Genomic DNA, 22,944 nt, shown 5'->3' on the forward strand with positions numbered 1-22,944 from the left:
ATCACATTCTGGGCCATGAAACACACCTTAAAAATTTAAAAGAATAAAAGTTGTACAATATTTGTTCTCAGGCAACAAAGGAATTACACTAAAAATCAATAACAGAAAAATACCTGGAACATCCCAAAATATGTGCAGATTAAACAACACTCTTCATATAACAATGAGTCAAAGAGGAAATCTAAAGAGAAATTTAAAAATATTTTTAGCAAATGAAAGTGAAAACACAACTTACCAAATTTTGTGGGAAGCAGCGAAAGTACTTAGAAAAAAATTTGTAGCATTGATTGCATACATTAGAAAAGAAGAAAATCTAAAATCAGTCATCTAGTTTTCCACCTTAGGAAACTAGAAAAAAAGATCAAAATAAATACAAAGTATGCAGATAAGAGGAAATAAAAATAATTAGAGCAGAAGTCAATGAAATTGAAAACAGGAAAACAATAGACAAAATCAGTGAAATGAAGAGCTTACTCTTTGAAAAGATGAATAAAATTGATAATCCTCTAACCAAACTAAACAAAAAAGGGGAGGGGATGCAAATAACTAATTGACAATGAAAGAGGGGACATCATTAAAGTCCTATGGAAATTAAAAGTATAATAAAGGAATACTAGGAATAATTCTATGCCCTTATATTTGATAACCTAGATGAAATGGACCAATTCCTTGAAAGACACATTTGCCAAAACTCATACAAGAAGCAATACTCAGAATAGGCCCATATCTATTAAATAAATTGAATCAATAATTAATAACCTTCCAAAACAGAAAGCACTAAACCCAGATGTGTTCACTGGTTAACTCTTCCAAACATTTAAGGAAGATATTATACCAATTCTTTGCGATCTTCTTCAGAGGATAGAGGCAGAAGTAATACTTCTTAACGTATTCTATGAGGCTAGTATTACTCTAATACCAAAGCCATACAAAGACATTATCTCTCATGAACATAGATGCGAAAACCTCAACAAAATATGAGCAAATCAAATACAACAATGTATAAAAAAGAATATACACCATGACTAAGTGGGATTTATCTCAAGTAGGAAAGGCTGGTTCAACATTTGAAAATCAATTAATGTAATTCATCACATCAATAGGCCAAAAAAAATCACATAATCATATCAGCAGATGCAGAAGCAGCATATGAGAAAATTCAATACCCATTTATAATAAAATCTCTTGGTGAACTAGGAACATGTTAAATTTCTCAACTTTATAAAGAACATCTACAAAAACCCTATAGCTAACATCATAATTAATGATGAGAAACTCAAAGTTTTCCCACTCAGACCAGGTACAACGTGGGGATGTTTCCTCTTACCACTCTATTTCAACATTTTACCTGAAGTTCTAGCTAATGTAATAAGATAAGAAAAGGAAATAAAAGGTATATAGATTGAGAAAAAAGAAATAATACTGTCTTTGTTCACAGTTGACATGATCATCTACATACAAATTCTGAAAGAATCAACAAAAGAAACTACAGGAACTAATAAGCAGTTATAGTAAGGTTTCTGGATACAAGGTTAATATATAAAAGTAAATCACCTTCATATATACCAGCAATGAACAAGTAGAATTTGAAATTAAAAACACAATGCCATTTACATTAGCACCCAAAGAAGTGAAATACTTAGGTATAAATCTAACAAAATATGTGTAAGACCTACAGAAGAAAACTACATAACTCTAATGAACAAAATCACAGAACTAAATAAATGGAGAGATATTCCATGTTCATTGATGTGAAGACTCAGTATTGTCAAGATGTCAGTTCTTCCCAAATTGATCTATAGATTCTATGTAAACCCAATCAAAATTCCAGCAAATTGTTTTGTGGATATCAACAAACTTATTCTAAAGTTTATTTGGAAAGGCAAAAGACCTAGACTAGCCAACAAATATTGAAAGAGAAGAACAAATTTGGAGAACTGACACTAATGGACTTTAAGACTTACTATAAAGTTATAGTAATCAAGGCAGTGTGATATTAGTAAAAGAACAGACAGATAGATCAATGGAACAGAACAGAGAGCCCAGAAATAGATCTATAAATAGAGTCAACTTATTTTTGACAATGGTTAAAGGTAATACAATGGAGCAAAGACAGTCTTCAAAAAATTGTGCTGGAATGACTGAACATACACATGTGAAAAAATGAATCTACACACAGACCTTACAGCCTTCAGAAAAATGAACTCAAAATGGATAGCAGACCTAAATGTATATTTATAAAACTCCTAGATGATAATATAGGAGAAAACATAGATGACATTGGGTGTGGAGATGTCTTTTTGGATACAATACCAAAGACACGACCCATGAAAGAAATAATTGATAAGCTGGACTTCCTTAGAAACCTTCTCTGCCAAAGACCACGTCAAGTGAATGAGAAGTCAAGCCACAGACTTGGAAAAAATATTTTCAAAAGTCACATCTGATAAAGGACTGTTATCCAAAATATACAAAGAACTTTACTCAACAAGAAGAAACCAAACAACCCAATTAAAAAATGGGCCAAAGACCTTAACAGATACCTTACAAAGAAAATACACAGTTGGAAAAGAGCTTATGAAAAGATGCTCCAAATCATATGCCATCAAAAAATGCAAATTAAGATAGTGAGATACCAGTACACACCTATAGAATGGCCAGAACACGGAGCACGGGCACCACCAAATGTTAGCGATTAGGTGAAGCAACAGAAACGTCATTCATTGATGGTGGGAATGAAAAATGATACAGCCACTTTGGAAGACAGCTGGTGGTTCTTATGAAACAAAACATACTCTTAACATATGGTCCAGCAAGTGCCCTGCTTGGTATTTATCAAAAGGAGTTAAAAACTTATGTCCAGAAAAAACCTTCACACGATGTTTATAGCAGCTTTATTCATAACTGTCAAAACTTGGAAGCAATCAAGATGTCCTTCAGTATGTGAATGGATAAACTGTGGTATATCTAGAAAGTGAAATATTCAGTACCAAAAATAAATAAGCTTAAGCCGTGTAAAGACATGGAGGAAACTTACATGCATATTACTAAGTGAAACAAACTGATCTGAAAAGTGTGCATACTACATGATTCCAACCAGACATTCTGGAAAAGGCAAATATATTGAGACAGTAAAAAGATCAATGGTGGAGCCAGCCCTGATGGCCTAGTGTTTAGAGTTTGGTACTCTCACTGCTTTGGCAGCCTGGGTTTGTTTCCTGGCCACAGAACCACACCACTTGTCTGTCAGTTGCCATGCTGTGGTGGCAGCTCACATAGAAGAACTAGAAGGGCTTACAACTAGGATATACAACCATGCACTGGGGCTTTGAGGAGGAAAAAGAAATGGAAGATTGGCAACAGATGTTAGGTCAGGGTGAATCTTTCCCTTTAAAAAAACAAACAAGCAAAATCAATGGTTGCCAGAGGTCTGGAGATGGGAGAGATCAATAGGTAGAGTGCAAATGATTTTTAGAGCAGTGAAAATATTCTACATGATACCATAATGACGAATTCATTTCCTTGTATGTTTGTCTATATCCATAGAATGTTCAACCCAGGTGTGAACTGTAATGTAATCTATGGACTTTGGGTGGTTATGATGTATCAATGCAAGATCATTGGTTACAACAAATGTGCCACTCTGGGGGATGTTGATAATGGGGGAGGCTGTGCATGTGGGAGGGAGGGGGTATATTGGAAATCTCTGTACCTTCCTCTCAATTTTAATGTGAACCTAAACTCCTCCAAACAAAAGTCTTAATTAAAAACAAATAAACAAACACCCTGGACAAGGGAGTATCAAGTGCTTCTCAAGTAGCTATTTGAGTGCCATATATTCTTCCCTGCTCTAACTGTGCAACACAGTCCTATCCCTACAAAGATGATGACTCATTGTCTTGCCTTCTGGTCCTGAGACACAAGTGCCAAGGAGGCAGCCATAGTTTATAGTTTAACGGGATTCTTGCTATGTTCTCTGGAGGACTGCAAGTCCCTTTGGGGACTGATTAATCCAACCATGCACAGCCCAGGGATGTGGAGATAGTTAAGTACAAATGCCCCTAGTGTGTGACTGGGAGTGATGATAAACAGGGCCACTCTTGTTTTTCCTCTTGTTTCATAAGCTAAAGTATTTTTCCTACAGGGGACATAGCACTGTGTAAAATGTACTGATTCAAGATATACATTGAATCTTTTGTATGACATACATCGGTATAAAGTATTTCTTCCAAGGTCATGCTTTAGTTCTGCCTTTAGCAGGCATTTCCAAACCTCCATTAGGCTGGCAAATTCTGGCCCATAGTCCCATTCCAGCTTATCCTTTGTTGTAAGATACTTCTCTGATCAGATACAACATTATGTGGGAACATTTGCCAGTATATCAAACACTCGGTAAACCTTCAGATAGTAATGCCAGCTAGGGCTTCATGACAGGAAAGACAAAACTTTACCCACTATGTATCTACTCCTATCAGAATTAATTGCTGGCCCTTCCAAGTTGGAAGCGGTACAATGTATTCAACTTGCCACCAAGTGACTGAATGGGCTTTCAGAGGGATTAAGCCAAGGAAGGGGCTCAGCCTTGGCCCCTGTTTCTGGTAGGCTGGACGTTCAGCCTTGGTGTGTGCAAGTACATACTGCAGGATACATGCGTAGTCTTTATCCCTGCTACCACGGCCACTTTGTTCAGGTGCTTTTGGTGCCAGCACAGCATGGTGGTGGCTGAAGTAGAGGCTGACTGATACCAATGGGCTGAGTCTTTCTTCTAATTGGTTGTTTAGTGCCTCTTGTATAATGGATGTTCTTTGGCAGACGTTAACATATGATACATAGATCTTCAAATTAGTTGCCCACTCCCATCCTACTTCATTTAGAATCTGCCTTTGGACCCAAATCTCCTTGTCCCAGATCTTCCAATATTTTCCCTTCCAGAAGACCTCTGACTAGAAAGCCTGTTTATTAGCAACTAGCCAGCATCCACACACATCCTAATATTATCCTGCTTTTCTGTTTACACTAAGTGGATGACCAGGTGTCAGCCATGTAGCTTTATTAGGAGGATTTTCTCTCATCCTCCTGCGATGGCTTGTAGGGCAGCTGCAGTCCATTTTCTGCTTACAGGCATGCACTGAGATGACACATGTAGCAGGTCTCCCATAGGGCTGTGGGGGACTGGAATTGGCCACCCCAAGATATGTCTCTTTTATATGAGGATTATTTTGGGCTGGTTACTTTTAAAAACTGCAGACATGAAAGAAACCCTGAAAAGTAGAATTTACTTACCCTTTGTAAAGAGACATTTGCACTTGTAAGGGAAATCTCCATCTGTAAAGATGTTTCCCTCTCTGTACCAGGAAGAAGAGGGGATGACCTTATCTCTAGAAAGTCTTATCAATGCAGAAGGCAAGGACTGAAATCTGCATAATAAACTTACTCTTGTTTACTATGCTTTTATGGTAATCTCCCATAACCGACACCCCGGACCCCCAACATCCTCCTTTGTCTTTAGCTGAGGGTGGTATTTAAGGTGAGAGATTCTGCCATTTTGGTGTGTTACTCAGTTTTCCTGAGCCTCTCCCATGTATACATGTTATAAAGCTTTGTTTAATTTTCTCATGTTATCCTGCCTCATGTGAATTTAATTCACTGTCCAGCCAGAAGGACCCAGAGTGGGTAGAGGAAATGTCTTCCTACCCTAGAGGGCAATTGGGGTAAGATGTGGAAGGGACACTGGCCCAACTATGGGGGCTGATGTGAGGGTTTAAGCTACTTGCTCATGCCGCTTGCTTGTGTCTTCAGGTCATGCCTATGCTTGATCCTGGGTATAATTCTTCTATTTTATGGTATATTGGCCAGTTTCACCCTACTTTGTAGATTGGTAGATCTTCGGGAATCTAGCTCATGTCAAAGACAAATAGAGCTAGATATTAGGTAAAGTGGTGAAACTAGATTTTATTCTGTAATGACTGACAGTAGGGAAGGAACTGAGCTCCATTCTGATGTGTGATGAGGTGGCCAGGGTTTCTAAAGAAACTCTTTCTAAAGAGTTGGGGAGGGGATGGAAACTCAAGTGAAAAATCACAAAGTGTTGGTCAGTGTAAACGTGATGAGGCAAGCTGTACCTGCTTGGTGGCAATTATTGAAATTAGGATTTTATTCTCTCACGGAAACTGAGAGACAGAGGTTCTGACCTTCCTGATTCCATTTCAGGTCCTTGAGAAAGACACTCTGGAGTTCTGGGTGATATATACACAACACAAAGGGCAGAGAAATGGTTCACAGTTTTAAGTCCCTTTTAGTAAAAGCTCTGAGAAAAGGAGGTCAGGGGTCTATTTCAGGCATTGGCTAGAATAAATAGTAAATTCTTTTGACATCATTGAGTTTTTCCAGAAAGGAACTCAAAAGAGGCAGGGTAGTCCAAGGGCTGCAGCCTGGGGCTGCTAGAAGTCATGTGAACATCTGGCCAGTCTCTTAGTGCACAGGTTTGAATGGATGTTTGTACTGAGAAGTTCTGCAGTTCTCACTCGGGATGAGCACTTTTGGGCACCTAGTGAATTGGTGCCCCAAGGTCAGACACTGTTTCTACAAAGGCCCAGTTGAATTTCAGGAAGTGTTTTCAAAAGGTGTATTATTCTCCCTTGGAGATGGCATTATCTTGCTCCAGAGCGCTAGGGGTCTATATTCCCTCTTGGGGTTTGCCATAATTTCCACACTACCTCTTTTCCCGCCATTGCTTCTTTTAATCCTAAAGTGTCTGCTGGGTCAAATGGCACAAGTGTCAGTTCACCTTGGACTTCAGGCTGGATCTGCAGGATCTTGTGTTGGGCCCCACAACAAAAGTTGGTAGCCTTTTGTTTCCGGTACATGAGTCAAGAGAATATGCCTAAGTATGGCCTATATAGCCTCCAGAACCTGATGAAGCAGACCAGGCATTATACTCCCTTCTTCATGTTAAGAAATGCAAGATGCAACACCATCGTTTTTCCTTTACTTTGGAAGACATGTTCATTCTCCTGACCATTGGACTCCTGAGACATTTGCTGATATGAAAGGTCTCTGAAATTTCTTGAGGTTTATCTTCAGCCCTCTGGAGTACATGTTCTTAGCAAATTCATCTAACGTGAAAGATACTTCTTGATCCTCTGGTCCAGTTAGCATGATGTCTTTGCTATATTGCATTAAATGTGATGTTGTTCAGGATGTCCAGATGGTCTATATCTCTTTGGATTATATTATGACAGAGAATGGGAGAATTAACATAGCCCCAGCCAAGAACTATAAATGTGTACGGTTATTCATGCCTGGTGAATGTGAACTGTTTCTGATTCTCTTTCCCAGTCAGAATATAAAAGAACACATTCTCCAAAGCTATAATCATTTACCATACCCGAGTCTGAGATAATCAGCTCTTGCAAAGTTACCACATCTGACACAGCAGCTGTAGGGGGCTACTGTCATTCTTAGGGATCTATGTAATTTCTACAGGTGCTATGCAGTGAATGAAATATAGGTATGATGAGGACCAGAATCCTTGAAACATTTTAGAGTCTTAAGTATGGCAATAATCTGTTCCTTGTCCCAGAATGGAATATTTTTATTGATTGAGTATCTTGTCTGGTGGAGAGGTGTAGTTTCAGAGGCTCCCACTTAGTCATCTTCACTCTGATACACCATACTCTGGAGGCAAAGGACCCCATTTGGGGGTTACAGCAACAACCAAGTATGTCTATTGCAATTATACATTTGAGACCAAAAGAGATTGTAGAGAGGGCTAGGTGAGAGAAACTAAAGAGAGCAGATAGTGCAGAAAGAGAAAATTCTTGAAAGGAAAGAAAGGGGAAATATTTAGGATGGAAGAAGATGGTATGCACGGCAGTATTGCCTTTGTAAAAAGAGATCCAGGTGTATACTAATCATACTTTTGTAAATCTAGGGAGCTCTCAACTGATGACTCATTTACTCTAAGAAGAGGATGAAGGATTGTCACCAAAGAGGTAGAATTCAGAGTTCTGAGGAGAGTGGAGGATGCTTTGAAACAGATCCTGTGGAGACGAGGAAAATAAAAGAAGAAGAAACAACATCAAAGGCTCAGTTGAGGCTGGCAAACATAAATTGACAGCAGCATCAATGATCTGGCTCTATAAGTATTTCCAACAGTGCTTGCATCTGGGGATAAGCATTGAGAATTCTACTGAGATTGAGAGTACATTGAAGTAAGGGAACCGAGGATACTGCTAAGAGAATATTTAATTTACTTAATAGTGAATGAGTATATGTAATAATTATTTGAATTATTGGAATTTAAAATGATTTAATTTGCTTTATAGATTTTTAAGGAAAGTCTCAGATCATCTTAAGGTATGAAAATCTTCATTATTCTAGAACTAATTTTTGACTCTGTAATTCAAGGTAAAATAGGTATAGTATTAGTACTGAAGTGAGGCAGATGTCTGGTTGTTATGCATATGAACTGCCAATAACCTGATCCCTGTTCATCCCTCCATACAGCAGTGTAAATATTGAACGGAAAAGCAATGAACACTTACTAAGTGTCTTCAATATGTGGAGGGTATATTGCTTTTAATTTATCTCATATATTGGGCAAAGTTAAATTCTTCTGCTCGTCTTTAATGTTTATGATGAAATGGAAGGCTATTGATTATAGGATATAGAATTTATAAAAACTATTTGGTCCATTCTACATCGTGGGTAGGTGCATAGTTAAGTCAGTGGATGATTTGTTTGTTTGTTTTCTTTTTGGCCAGTTTCAGATTTACTGATAGAGCTGAAACAGTCAATTCAAACACCTCTTGATTAGTTCTTAAAACTTGAAAAATGTGCCTTTCAAAATAGATTTTCCTTCCTTTTCAGATAACAAAAACTATATCTATATTATATTGGCAATAGAATCACATTTTAAAATAGCTTTTATATAAGTGGAGATGAAATCAAATTTATATTGAAAAAGTAAATACAGTAGGTGGCTGGCTTATTAAGTATAGATGAATATGATGATTATTTTATTCATTTGTAAATTATAATCTCTAAAAATATGTTTAAAATTTAAAATGTCTTATAAGTATATAATTGAAATTAAAATGAAAACTCTGTTGCAATTATTTTTATTAATTTCAAAGAATCCTGTGCAGTAAAACTCCATTTGAAATGACAGCAAGCCATGAGACATAACATAAATCTGTTGAAGATGCGCCTAAGCAGGGGTTTGCAAAAAACCATTACAAAGCACAAAATTATTGGGAGAGATTAATTATTATAAATATTTTAAATACATATGAAAATATGGACCCAAATTGTTCATTTTTAAATTTTGATTTAAATAATATTTTGTTTGCTTGTTTTTAACTTTGTTTTTCAGTATTTTAAAAACCTGCTCTGTTACTTCTAGTTCCATGGCCTCTAACAGAAGAAATATCGGTTATCAACTAAAAATGATATAGCACAAACTCCTTTATTTTGCAAAGCAGTTATTACCCAGTTGAAAATTACTTACTTAGTGTCAGTTGCTTATTTAGGCCATTTGAGTAGTATAATAATTCTACGAAGAAAAAAATACCTTTATTGTAAACAATATCAATTCTACTGTTGAATAAAGGAAACAAGACTGATATTCTGAAATTACTAAATTTTCTAAGAGCTGCTACTGGTACTTTGGATAACATTGGCAAGTAGCTTAGCCTCTTTCCTTACTACATTATAAATTCTCTGAAAGCAGGATGAGTATGTGGTTATGCTTCCTAATGCATCTCCCATGCTAGTCAACACATGACACCTAGTTGGCACCTAATAAATAGTGTCTGGATGAACTAATAAATGGACAGGAAGTTACACTATTGGGAGGAATAAAAAGAAAGCACAGTCTAAGCAAGACTTGCAGCAAAAAGCTTTGTTTGGAAGTAGGATGCTTGAGATGTGTACCGAGATGATAAAGGGACTATCTTGACAAGAAGCTAATGGATTCTATTAAAGGAAAAATGAGTAATTAACTTCATTCATTCATTCAGTCTTGGAAGACTTTGAAGTTTAGAGAAATTAAGTATTTTGCCCAAGGTCAAGCAATGACTAAGTGGCAAAATAAGGATTGTCAGAGCTGACAGACAAAAGATTCTGAGCACTTAACTAAATGGTCCAGTAGAGAGATCACTGAGATTCTAATCAGAAAACCTGGCGGCTCTGCCTAATTCTCTCTCTAATTATCTATGGCCTCAGGCTAATTAGTCATTACCTCTTGCCTCCGTTTCTTTATCTCTCACATGGCATTAAAAGAGAAGTATCCCACATACTTCCCAGGATTGAGTGAGACTCAAGAGTCACAAAAAACGTTAGAAGGATTATATTACACATGTTCATATCATGGTTGTTACTGTTAATGAGAAAATCACTCCCTAAATATAGATAACTGGGATCCTAAGTACTTTGAAGATCCTAAGTACTAAGTACTAAGTATTGTGACTCTTCACGACCTATTTACCTCCAACTGGAGAACAAATAAAGGCATATGTATTTTAATATTTAAATTTAAAGTGGCCCAAAATCAACTTGCCAGATTTGCAGGCTACCTGGCCTTCCTCTCCAGCCAAAGTGCTGCCCCTGTAGTAACTGACCACTGTGGGACACGTTTTGAGCCTGGATCACCAGTCCTGCCTTCCTTTAAATTCTACTTTGGAGCAAATTAGCATACGTTCTTCTGAGCAGGGCTATTGTAATTCATCCAGAAGATTTTAATGCCATTAAAGTTTCAAATGGAAGGGTCAGAGTGGGTGGTTATGGCGGATCACCTGAATCATTCATACCTGGGGCCCATTATTAGAAATGCAAAATCTTGGTTTCAATGCAGATCTATAGAATCAGAATATTTGTAGATTGGGATCCATCAGCTATGCACTGAGGATTCTAATCCACTTTATCCTTGTGTGGGCTTTGATGATGAGTGTTGCCCCTCCCTAACTGAAGGCAGCTCTTAGTTTCATACAAGGTTACTGAGTTAATGACTTTACATAATGTGATGTTAATGTAATCTCTCCATATAATGCTACGACAAGAATGGTTGCAAGATACCATCTTATGTGGAGAAAAAACCTTGCTCATTCAAGGGCAGAGTTATATAATGATAGCTATCAGAGCTTATTGGGGATGCCAGGCACTGCATTAAATCACTTTATCTGTATTAAATTAAATTAACCCTCAAAACGGCTATAATCGTGACCCCATTTTTCAGATGAGGAAACTGAGGCACAGAGAGAGTAAGAAAGTTACTCAAGGTCATAAAACAGCAGGAGGCAGAGCTGTGCTTTAAGCGGAGGTGGTCTGTCTACAGACTGTAATCCTGAGCACCACACTATCACGTGAAATAGTAAGTATGGTACTGACATTGAGGGGCTAGGGCTGTGGTTTATAAGCTCTGTTGGGTCACAGAACCTCTAAGACTCTCACACAGGCTGTGCAGCCTCTCCCCAGAAGAATGCACAGGTGCAAAGACAGCCACAATTTTCCTGCAATTTTGAGTGGGTCAGATCCTTTCGAGGCCATCCGCAGACCCAGCTTATAAATGTACGTCCCTGGGAACAAAGGGCCTGTTTCACCACAGGCTCTACGACACACACACGTTTTCTCATTTCTTTCTTTCTGAATTTCAGATTTGGGGCTATCTGCCTAATCATTCCAAACTGACATACTGACATGTATTGAGGAATTTATAAATTTCCTAATGTATTCTCTCTACAGAGTAGAAAGAATCAGTTAGTGGTAAACAGGAGACACAGGTTTTTTTTTTTTTCAAAGCCAGAAAGCGGAATTAATCATAAACCTATCCCTCCCGCCTCCTCCCTCTAGTTCTGTCGCTCATTGTCTTCCTCTCCATCACTGTCTCTCAGTTGCATTGCCGCTCTCTTGCTGCGGCTCTTCATTTCTTCCTGACTGGCTCCTCGCCCACTTATCAGCTCTCCTTTCTGTTGGCAACAAACCCGCCCACTCAAACTCCACCAGCTGCCGGCAGCGCTTTGTAAAACGATCACGGCGCACTTCCCGCTTCTGGTTTGGAGAAGGGACTTCTCCGCAGTGCGGAACAGTGGGAAGTGTGATGGCCGCAGCCAGAGCGTCTGAGGCCGGATTCCTGCTCCGCTGCTTAGGAACTGTGTGGCCTTGGAGAAGTCCCTTAGCCTCTTTGGGATTGTTCTCAGCTTTAAAATGGGCATAATTACAATACTTTCCATTTACAGTCGTTGAGAGGATTAAATAAAACAAGTGCTTCAGATTGCCCAGTGCGTAGAAAGCACGTGATCATGTCAGCTCCTTCACAGAGAGTATGCGATACCTAAATAAATGACCCTTCACGACAACCTCGAGTCACTCTCCAAACAAGTAGGGTGCTAAAGAGTAGAGGAACACAATGTTTCCACCAGTAATCTGAGGAAAACACATCAAGATATTATCTAGGTCCGCTTAAAGAACTCTTTTAAAAAGTAGAATTATCCTGGTACTTGAAACTAAGCTCAGTATTAAGACCACTTCCTTCTTATTCTTGGAAGAAAGCTGTCTACGCCTGCGGTGTATCTCAGAATACATACAGTATGAAAGGACACATTTGTCAAGAACACTGTAAGAAATAGTTTAATAACCTAACATATTTTAGATTTATAGGATGCAATTTACTTTGCTAAATATATGTGATATTTAAAACAATAGAAAATAGGAAAAACCCTAATAGTAATGCTAATTAAGAAATTTGTGGAGGAGGTTGGCCCAGTGGCATAGTGGTTGTGCTTGCTCCACTTTGGTGGCCTAGGGTTCACAGGTTTGGATCCTGGGTGTGGACCTAAACACCACTCATCAAGCCATGCTGTGGTGGCATCCAGCATACAAAATAGAGGAAGATTGGCACGGATGTTAGCTCAGGGCAAATCTTCCTCACCAAAAAAAAAGAAAGAAAGAAAAGAAAGAAAATTTGTGGAGAATATGTGATAAAACCAGAAAGATTCTAATATAACTGTAAGTTGCAAAACAATTTTAATTCGCTGCTCTGAATGTCAGGTACCATTTAATGATTAAACTGCCACCATCCAATGTCCTTAAAAATTACAACTTTCCTTCCCCCAATAAGGTCTATGTACTTCAGGCAAAAACTTTCAGTGATGAAAGGCAGGTGAGATATTTCTTCCGTTTTTTTTTTTTCCCCTCACTTCTCCACCTCATTCTGATAAGCATGGAATTTCATCACTTCACTCTTGAAAAGAATGAAGAGAGGCAAGTTAAAGGGAGCAAGAAACACATGGGCTTTGTGTTCTCTAGTCTGGGAACATTCGATTGCATATACCATGATGAGGGCCTTTTTATTCTCAGTGTAGATGAGAGATTTTTAAGAGTCATAAAATTGATTTTTTAGAAAGGTCCTTTGAAAATTGCATCTTAGTCTAGACTTTCAGAATTTCTTGCCTATTGCATCTCAGTGCCTAAATGAAAGCTTCCAAATTAATGTCACATTGGTACAGCTTGTTTTTAAAAACTTAAAACTCTTCTCTGCCTTATCAATTTAAAGATAATCATATTTTGGGTTTTAACCTATGTTCTAAATTCCCCCATATTTTGTGTGCATTTGCTTTTTAAGGAAAATAGAAACAACTGGAATAAAAAGCTTTCCTCATGTAGACTTGTGTTGGTCTGTTAGTGATGGATTTCAAAAATGTCTCTTTACCCCTTGCCACTCCATTGAGATCAAAGATCTAGTCTTTTTTATTGCATTTCCAGAGGGCAGATAACACTTGGTCTTACAGACCAAATTTATTTGATAGGGCAGTGTATTTAAGGGAGGAATTTAGAAAGAGATTAACAAACCTAAAATAGGTATATTTTGTAAATTAAATATTAATTAGTTTATTTTAAAGATTCCGGAAACAGCTCACAGGTGTATCTCCTCTCTTATTTCATTGGGCTGGCTGTGTCTCTGCCTCTCAGATTTCATGATGGTAGCATGAATATATTGAGTGGGGCTTCTCCTTGAGAGTGACACATTCTGAGACTCTCATTTGGACTTTTATAGATTTCATGGAAAACAAACACCTTGGAGACGGTATATTTTGAAGCTTTTTGGTTCTGACTAAGAAATGCAGCCCACTTACTATGATTTTTTCTTAAAGTCTGCTTAAGTCAAAGTAAAATTAACAATAAGGTGTCACGAGGCTTTTTTCTACATTCTTTGTTGCATGTACCTAGTCCTGACTCAGTGTGATGGGTGAGAGCAGAATCTAGATAATCTTTGATTTTCTGATTATGCATTCATTCGGGAATAGAAGTGGAAATCATGATATGTCCCTCATTCCAGTTAATACTATTTCAATATTATAATATATGCAAATATTCTCATGACTGTTTTTAATATGTTTTCAGGCTCCTTAATATGTATATTTTGATCATAATTTACATCTAAGTCTAAGCATCATTCTAAGATTTCTTTCCTGAGAATATCACTCATTTTTAAGGGAAAACCTAAGTATCACAAAAAAAAAATTTCTTTAAAGATATTAAAAATAGAACATCTCAGGTTATGCTAATTACTGTATTTTAATTTGTATTTCCTTTTATATTTTTCCTTTAATTACACTGGATAAATGAATAGACTTTAATACACAAATATAAAGCAAAGTCTAATAAAGAAAAACTTGTATTTCCTTAACTTTTATATGTATCATTTTATATATACCACCGAGAAAGAAAAATCTTACCAATTAGATTATGACATGCTATCCATTGTAAGACTCAACCTAATCACAGATGTTAAAAATGTGAAAACTTGCAGTTGATAAATTGATAGAATATTATATTGCTAACAATTAATAACTAACTACTTTCACTTTCATGAGTTGTCTTAATAGAAATCTTAACATTTTCAAAGTAGATAAAATATTTTTAAAACCTTGGAATATAAACACTCATATATTCTATTAAATCTTGTTATTTGATTTTGAGTTACTCAGAAATATTAGTACTCAAAACTCAGATTTGATGTGATATTATATAAATTATTAAACTTCCATTCTTTGGTTCAGCAAATGTTGCAAACTAGAGAATGTTACAGAAAGTCACTATCATAAATTAAGTTAAACAGTAATGGAGTTTGTATCAGTCATGCTCTCTTAAGACCTCTAAACCAATAATATTTGGCCTGAATATAGAAAGAACTGCTAAACGTCTTCTTAGCTCCTATAATTCAAAGAGACCTGTCTGGCTTTACATCTTAACACTTCCTTTTCTTCTTCCACTGAGAATGACATGTTTAAGGACATTTAGAGTAAGGAGTCATAATTTATATTGACTCATTCCTCTCCCATTTGTCACAAAGTTTTGTTCTATTACGTCCTATAGTTGCTCCCAATACATATTATCTAGCAGCAACTTAGAATTATGTGAGATCTAGTCCGCGGTATATTCCACTAACAAGGATTGCCAAGTAAACGAAATTAAGAAAATAGTCAAGACTTGGCCCTTCCTCATGACATGTTTGAAAAACAAAACTATGCTGCACTCTTATATATCAATTAGAAAATGTTGAACACCACAGTCAAGTGCTCAAAGATTAATAAACACGTGAAAAAATTTTATAATGTCATTCAAGAAAATCATTGTAAAGAGAAAGCAAGGAACAAAACAGACAGCCCACCCTCAGAAGCTTACATTCTGGTCAATGGCAAGAGAAGAAGATAGAAAATCAGTTGACAAGTAAATATGTAATATGCCAGGTGATGATATATTCCATGTGGAAAGATAAAGCAGGTTAAGAAGATAGCAAGAAACAGCAGCACTGAAAATAATTTAGAAGCTATCTTTCTCAAAAAAATAATGCAAAATTATACAGGGAGAGATTTTTTGGTCCATGAATCTGGCAAAACAATTTAAAGTGTTGAAAACATGTAATTGTTAAAAAGAATGATTAAGAGAACTATATTGGTGTGAAAATACATCAGAGATATCTTAAGTAAAAATTAACAGAAATATATGTAAAAGTGAAAAGATTAGCTCACAGAATAGGTGAATTTACTTGCAAATCATAATCTGATAAGCGATTTGGATCTAGAGTATATAAAGGGCACTTACTACTCAACAATAAAAAGACAAATAACCATAACCCAATTAAAAATGGGCAATTTGAATAGACATTTCTCAAAAAAAAAAAAAAAGATATACAAATGACTAAACACTAACTTGAAAAGATGCATGCATCCCCATGATCTTTGCAGCATTATTTGCAATAGACAAGATATGGAAACAACCTCAGTGTCCATCAATGGATGAATGCATAAAGATGTGGTATGCATATACATATATATATAATATATATATATATATATATAATGGAATATTACTCAACCATAAAAAGGAATGAATTCCTGCCTTTTGTGACAACATAGATGGCCCTCGGGGGTATTATGCTAAATGAAGTACGTCAAAGAAAGACAAATAGCACATGATCTCACTTACAAGTGGAATCTAAAAACAAAAAGGAAAACAAAAGCTCATGGCTACAGAAAACAGATTGGTGGTTGCCAGACATGGGCGGGGGTGTGGGTGAAACGAGTGAAAGGGGTCAAAAGGTGCAAACTTCCAGTTATAAAATAAATAAACCACAGGAACGTAATGTACAGCATGGTGACTATAGATAATAATACTGTATTGCATATTTGGAAGTTGTTAAGGAGCAGATATTAAAAGTTCTCATCACAAGAAAAAAATTTTGATAACTATGTAAGGTCACGGATGTTAAGTAGACTTTTTGTGGTGATCATTTTGCAATGTATACAAATATCAGACCATTATTTTGCACACCTCAAACTAATATAATGTTACATGTCAATTATACCTCAATTTAAAAAATAAATGGAAAAAAATTAAAAAGTACTGATTCTAGTTATCAATGTTAATGTACATTACATCCACAGAATCATTATTTAAAAGGAAAATATTTTTGTGTGCTTTGAAATTTTTTAGATTTAAATATTTATTTTGTACTCATTTGTCTTTTGAGGAAGAACCATTATGTGCATATTGAATTATTTTTAGAAGTTTTATTTTAGAACCATCATAGATTGTGAAGATGGTAGAGAGAAGTTTGTTTTCCCCACAACCAATTTTTCCTTTATTAACATCTTACGTTATTGTGATATTCTTGTCAGAATTAATGAACCAATATTGATACATTATTATTAGTTGAACTTCATAATTGATCAGAATCTCCTACTTTTTCCCCAATGTCCATCTCATGCTTCAGGATCCTATCTAGGTTACATGAATACATTTCGCTGTCATGTCTCCTTGGGCTCCTCATGCTCGTGACAGTTTCTCAGACGGTCCTTGTTTTTATGACCTTGACATTTTTTAGGAGTACTGGTCAGGTATTTTGTAGAGCGTTCCTCAGTTGGGATTTTTCTGATATTTTTCTCAAGGTTGGATTTGGGTAGTGTGTTTTGGAGAGGAAGACCACACAGATATACTGCCATTTACTGTGTTTTTTCTTGCCTTTTTGTATTCCTTGTAATTTTGTGTTGAAAGCTGGACATGTGGTATTGGGTAATAGTAACTGAGATAAATAGGCCTGTATTGTGAGGATTTTTGTGTATTTGGTTAGGAATTTGGCTTTGTTTGATGATTGCTGTAGCTATTGATGCCTGAGACTTTAAATTTCTCCAGGGTTCTTGTTTGACCTCCCCTCTTGACTTTGGGCTTCCTTATGTACTTCTTCTCAGAGGGTCTTTGTCTGGCTGGCCTTTCACCTTTAATGCACTATTACTACATTGGAAACTTGTGGGTGTGGAATGAAGAGAGAACATTCCATAATCTTATGACTAAACCTCAGTCAGTCAGTGGGCCTGTTTCTGTGGCCTCTGACCTTCACAAATGTTTCTTCTTATGTAGCTTTACCTCCCTCCCCCTTAGCTAAGACAAGACCATGATAGACGACTAGAGTTGGAGGAATACCCTTCACTCAGCTTATATAAGGCTCTGATAAAGTCTTTTCCTCTAAAGAGTAGGTCTTTGTTAATGGAGAAGGTTCTGGACATATTCACAAGGATTGCTCTCCCTGTCTTGCCAAAATCATGAGGACATCATGCTCAGATCTTCACTGTGAGAAACTAATGGGGATCCTTGAGGTAAAACTCATGAAAGTTTGGGGACCTCCAGGATTGCATCCCCCAGAGATTACTCAGTCTCGCAATCGACCACATTCAGCCTCCAGCAATTAAGCAAATTACTACTTAAGTACTCTTACTAGATTGTGACTGTGACAATTACAACTCCAGGTAAGCAGATCTTGCCTGTAATTCTCTATATTTTTCTCTGTCCCTCTGGAATTCAAAGTTATGATTTGTCCTGCAAGCTCAGTTCTCTGATGGGTCCAAGAAAAGTCATTGACTATCAGTTTTTTCAGATTTTTCTTGTTGCAAAAATGGGAGTGATGACTTTCAAGCTCTTTACACATCAGAACTAAAACCAAAAGTCTTGAGCTTTGGATTTTCAGTAATAGAATAAAAAGTCATTAGCATTTATCCCTTGTGTGTATCCAATATATGCTAGAAGCTGATTATTTTCTGACCTTCAGTTTTTGTCCACATGCAAAATAAAATATCTGCTTTCGTAGCCAAGTAATAATGTTTTTTACCTCATGTCATTGTGATATAGTGTGACTGGATTGACTAATATTGCCAGAAAACTTTTGTAATTTTTTGGCCATTATCTGTCAATAACTTTGAAGATATTTATCAAGCCTCCTTATAGTATCATGCCTTCTCTTAGGGAGTAGGACTAATGGATCACCAATGCAAAATTTAAACCCAAAAAATAAACCCCAAATTTTTAAAGATCTTATTGACTTATTTGAAATTTTTCTTATGTGTAATTGTGTAAAATGGACTGGCATATTCATATCCTAGCAAATATAGATTCAGCTACTATTTGAATTTATTTATGTTCATTATATGAATTTATGGCATTAATCTCAGTTGCTTTCTGTTACTATTTCTTTTACCATTTTCTAATTTGGTAAATCAAGCTTTGAACAGTTAAATCATTCATGTGTTTGAGACATAAAATACAATGCAATAGTTACATTTAGAAAATGTAAATAACAGCATGGAAATTGGGGGAAAATATGTTAGCAGGTAATATTATGAATGTAAGTGTATATTTTCAGAGTGTTATTTCTTGAGTATTATGATTAACTCCTCTTTTCAGATTAGTAACATGAGCACATTCTTCTATAGTTTTTATTTTCTTTTGTAATGACAAAACATGTGAAGAAAACCCGCTGGATAGCTAGGAATAATCAGAAATGTGTACTTTGCTTTAGCACTGGTATTAAATAATGTTTTCCTCCAAATTCATATCATTAAGATTAAAATCCCAAAAGGTATGCTAAACAAATATGCTGGAAAAATTTGAAATTCTATCTCTAGGGTAGCACAGTACAATAATTGTAACGGCACATATTTAGATGGATAAATAGAGAGGTAGACACACCTACACATGCACATGCACACATGGAACAAATGTAAATCAGTGTTCAAGTTGAAAATCTCTTTTTACTACAGTTTAGAGGAATTATTGTACTAAAATTAATTGTTAAAGTCTTTACTCTGGGGAAGATATAAAGGTGAAATACTAAGAAGTAGCCTCTTTTTCAGTAACTGTCTGATTATTTAGTCATATAAATAATAAAGATCAGTGTTACCACACATTTTAGTAGCATGCAACAAATGTGCTATTTGGTTCAAAAAATGATTTGAAGGTAAAAATATAGACATAAACAGAAACCTCTTCTTAGCTAATTTTTAGTAATTTATTGGTTGGAAAATTTGATTTTCAAAAACCTTGACCTTGTTGGTAATGGAGACTGAGAAGATTTGAGGTCACCTAGTTAGTTTTGGATGTATCGCACACCCATCTGCTTCTCCATCTGGCAGCAGACACAGAAGTGTTATATACGTTCTTCTCACCAACACCCCACTTGTTAACTTCCTGCTGACAGCCCTAGTGTAAGCTTCATCGGGTCATTATTTCAGGCAGAAAACAACCAACCTACGTGTTCAAGAATAATCACTAGTTCAATTAACTAACCAGAAGCAGGTGATATTTCAGTTTCCGTGAGTAGAAATGATTTAATTTCTGCAGCGCTTCAATGAAAATATTTAGATAGCAGGTGTGCTGTTTAGTACCTTGAGAGTGTGGAAAATAAAAATAAACATGACATATAAACAAAATAAGTTGATAGTAAATGATGAATAGTTTTTTATAACATTATTTCTCTTTAGCTGTTTAATTTTAAAGTAATGTAAACACACACAAAAAGCTACCACCTTTGATATGCTAGTCCACAATTTTTTTAAGTCTTCATTAAAAAAAGTCTCATCCATTGCTAATCTGATCAGTATCAACACATATAATTTACTTTAAATATCATCTGCATTGTATCGGAGATCTAAAACACCATGCATATTTATATTAGCGAATTTAAAGATAAAGCTATTTTTACAAAAATGTCTAATATAGACATCTAAGTATTTATTTCTTAATGTACTTTATAAAACATGATTTATTTCGAAGATTATAATTGATTTTTCATCAAAATATACATTTTTGAATAGAAAATTGCTGTTAATATTGCTGAGTTCTTTGTTTTAAAAAGAATATGATCTTATTTTCTGTATAATCTCCTTGAGAATTTATATAGTAGGCTTAATATATTCATTTTTGAAACTATAACAATTAATTAAAAAATTAAAGAAACAATTATAGTGAATGGACAAAACGTTATGGTAAAGTACCAAATGCTGGACCATCTTAAACCCTCTAAGAAACATTTGTTTATAGTCACACACAACGAAGCAGCTATTGAAATATAGGCTTTCTATTTCCATTATATCTCCCACTAGTAACTGCCTAAAAAATATATAAAAAATATTTAATACAATCAATTTCATTAAACTTATTTTATAGAGTCAAACCATAATACATAAAGAAACCGGTCGCTGATGTCTTCTTGTAGCCCTCCGTATAAGATGAGCAAACAAATCAAGTCTTTTGTTAACAATACAAGAAGAGTGCATTGGGCTTCAAATGTTCTTCAATATGTGCTCATAATAATTTAAGAAAAAATTAACAGGAAAAATTTAAAAAACTACAATTCCAAATTATTGTTATAATCATTTAATTATGAGTTTAAGATGATAAAATAATATATACATATTATAGAAAAACATTAAAAAACTTTGAACTATAAAGACAAAAATATTACTCATTATTACAAAATGCTATGTATTTTCCATCGAACTATCTCTGTTTAATAGAGATATCAATTCCTTGTTTTAATCTTTTAACCCTTTATTTCATTTAACATTAACCTTGGAGTATTTTTCCATGTTACTGAACCTCATTTATAAAAGATTTTTAGGAATTACTTATAATCTCAAACAGAATTATTTTATTTTATCCCTGATTATTTTTAAATGTTTTTGCTTTAAATATGCAATTTCAATCTATCTTACTGATACAAATAATACTAAATGTACATATATAGTTTCATAGCTTTCTGAATATCTTTGATGAGTTCTTTGGAACGGATTTCTAAATGTAAGTTTGTCAGTTTAAACGGCCTGTAATTTTTGGGATAGTTCTTGTTGCATTCTACCAGATATCTATGAAGAAATACTGTGACAATCAATACAAACTTCAGCGCTGTATCAATAGGCCTTTTTCACCAAATATTCTGTAGGATTCTTTTTTGAATTTATATGGTAATTTGATTTTCTGTAAGTTTCAAAAAATAATTAATGAAGTAGAACTAATAAATCAATTTATTGTATATTGAAGGATATGCAACATAAAACAATACAATTCTTTAACTATGAATGGAGACAGGTAATCTCTAGTGGTATTCCATCCAAGAAAGAATAGTTTTGCAACTACTGCATAGGAATTACAGAGAATCTAGACTATGAAGTAAGAGAAAGATGCCACCTCTCCTACAGAAGAAATATAATTTGTATAATCCTAATGGTAACTGGAGGTTGAAATAAATTCCCTTGTCTAGCTACAGGTCTGAAAAGAAGATTCAGTTATTTTGCAATCAGACAAAGTTTATAACCGACTGTAGTAATCAACCATGTTTGTTGACATTTATCAGGTGAGAACTGACCTTGCCCTCTAAATGAAAAATAACGGCAAAAAGACAACACTACACGTTCATCAACTTACAGAATTTTGCTAAAGCTTTTTAAACTAGAAAGAATGAAAATAAATTGTCTAAACTTTCCCTCAAAATTTAGAAAAGATAGTTACTTAAAAGATATTATAATAGAGACAACTGAAAACTAATAATGTAAAAGATAAGTAGAATAAATAGGACAATTTTTAAACATATTTGTTTCTAAATACAATTACCAACCATCAACCTTAAATCACCAAAAAGGAGAAAAAAACCCAGAAAGACAGAAATTTGAGTGAAATTTTGTACCAATGAGAAAGGATGTTCACCTATAAACCTAGATATGTAGGATATGAAGAAAATATATGTATAGCACTGTGTTAATTATTCTGATCAGATAGAAAAAGCAAACATTTCTAGGAGAATAATTTATAAATCTGGGCTCATTTTAGTTGAAAACGCTGAACAGACCAAAATATTAATGTGATATTTAGTTTATAGTTTTATTTTTATTTTTATTGTGTTTCTTTTTAAGGAAGATTAGCCCTGAGCTAACCGTTGCCAATCCTCCTCTTTTTGCCGAGGAAGACTGGCCCTGAGCTAACATCCGTTGTCCATCTTCCTCTCCTTTATATGTGGGATGCCTACTACAGCATGGCGTGCCACGTGGTGCCATGTCCGCAACCAGGATCCGAACTGATGAGCCCTGGGCTGCCGAAGCGGAACGTGCGCACTTAACC

Source organism: Equus quagga, chromosome 22 (genome assembly GCF_021613505.1).
Source record: "Equus quagga isolate Etosha38 chromosome 22, UCLA_HA_Equagga_1.0, whole genome shotgun sequence".
NCBI lineage: Eukaryota > Metazoa > Chordata > Mammalia > Perissodactyla > Equidae > Equus > Equus quagga.